This window comes from Aplysia californica, unplaced genomic scaffold, assembly GCF_000002075.1.
Source record: "Aplysia californica isolate F4 #8 unplaced genomic scaffold, AplCal3.0 scaffold00736, whole genome shotgun sequence".
NCBI lineage: Eukaryota > Metazoa > Mollusca > Gastropoda > Aplysiida > Aplysiidae > Aplysia > Aplysia californica.
This window is the reverse complement of record NW_004798006.1, coordinates 376,030-378,320: the sequence shown is the minus strand read 5'-3', so window position 1 is coordinate 378,320 and position 2,291 is coordinate 376,030.

Genomic DNA, 2,291 nt, shown 5'->3' with positions numbered 1-2,291 from the left:
TTGTTATTATTATTATTACTACTATTATTATTATTATCATCATCATCATTATTATTATTATCATTTTTATTATTATTATCTTTAGTCATTGTTATCATCATCATCATCATCAGCATCATCATCATCATCATCATCATCATCATTATCATCATCATCATCATCATCATCGTCATCATCATCATCATCATCATCCTCTTCACCATCATCATCATTTCTTTCTTTGTATTATTTTAGTGATGACCTGAACAAGTGTGATATTTTTTTATACATCCGATACGCCCCTGATAACAGTTTCCCCACCACCCACACTTTCTTACTTGCTTACTGACTGACTGACTGACTGACTGACTGACTGACTGACTGGCTGACTGACTGGCTGACTGACTGGCTGACTGACTAACTGACTGACTGACTGACTGGCTGACTGACTGACTGACATACTTCACGTGTAGGTAGCTGTTCCCTACCTCTGTACCCCATGTGTGTGTCTCTTTCAGTTTTTAGTTTTGGTAAGGTCATACAAGTGCCGAAGATTTCAGGTGTTACCAGAGAGTAACAAACTCAAAAAAGAAGGAGGGGAGATAGAGACGATAGATTTTTTTTTTATAGGAAAGAAGAAGCAAACCACACCAGAGCACCCGCCAACCACCCACTGTGTCTCTTTGTGGTGCCTGTGTCAGAGAGTTTGTTGAGGCTGCCAGATTCGTTATCAGAAAGGTTGTGGGTTCAATTCCTAGCAGTTATTGATTTGGAAAAGACAGTTGATTTTTAAAATGGTGAAATGGTAGGCCTCTCCTATAGGTTTAACGCCCTTATCAACACTATTAGGTAATTAACCCTTTCTGTACGTCGAGTTTTACTATCGTATCCACACGGCATGGGGAACTCTATGCCCCCACTTTCCAAAGAGGACATTTACTCGTTTATCCGGTCCGTACGCTTAGCATAGCAGTCTGTTAAAATTATTTTCGGAGAAATACTGAAAATTTCAAAGAGATCTGCACAGTAGAAGTACTCTAAAATGTGAAGAATACAACCCCTGTGGTACAAAATGATCCCAGGCGTACGAATAAGGTTAAGAGGCGGTATTAGTTGATATGATGTGTTTTCTCTCCATTTGAAAAAATATATCTTTTTTTCCAATTTTTAAAAAATTGTTATTGTAGGTGTTTTTACGTCCCAATCGTCAAAATGTAGACCTTTTAGGATGTGGGCTACCACCCTGTCTGTCTGAGCCAACCTGGTCTAAGGGGAATCAAAGATCGCACATAACAAGAAAGTTCACTCCTCTCTTTGGGCCAATTAAAAAAGTGTCCTCGAAATTCGGTGGCGCACCTCTTCGAAAAAGTGCGGACTTTGCGAACAGAGTTACCCTACTTGTGTGAAAAACAATTCAAGTGAAACTGACAAACTTGGCTATTCCTATACTTCTTCTGGAGAAACGAAAGAGAGCTTCAAAACAAAGACTGCAGCGCCATCTAAACCAAAGCGCGGAATTCCGCTGACATGTTTTTGGCTGAGTGAACTATCTTGTTATGTACGATCTTTGGAGGAACATAACATCCCAGCACAAAGTCTGAAAAACTCCACAGAAAGTATCCTCGGGAATCAAACTCGGGCTCCTGTGTGCAACGTTAAGAAGCACCAATATCAACCTAAAGTCCTAAGTGATCCACATTGTATTGAGTAGAGAGCAAAACTTTTATTTCATATCTTTTGTTCACTTCACTTCACTCGGCAGATGAAGTCATTAAACGTTGCACAAATGTCTTGCTTGTCTCCCTCATTGCGTAATTCAAAGAGGCATCATTTGCCTGAACATCACGTCCTTAATGCACCGTTTGGAACCAGTCGTGAACACGACCATAGCCGCCATCTTGGGTCATTTCCTGCGCTGTGCTGGGATGTACTTACTTACTACCCGTTACGTCATCTGGCGTTTAGGACAGCAACAAAGGATCTCAGCTCTGTCTGTTTTGGGCCATTTTGGTTAACGTCCCCCACGAATGGTCCAGGACTTCATTTCAGACTCTACTGTGCGTCTCCAGGTCACTCGTGCGATGTCCTTTGGGTGTCCAGTGGAGGGCAGTCTTCACAGTAGAGTCTGGTTCTCTTCTCAGAACATGTCCAATCCATCTCCATCTTCTCCTTTTTATTATGGTGGTCATGTCCTCTTCAAGGCTCTTGCCTACATTTTCGTAACAGATCTGTGTTGTGTGCTGGGATGTGAGTTCCGGTTAATGAATCTCGCAGGTCCCCAGGCGCTCGTCAATAATATAATAAAATTAAAG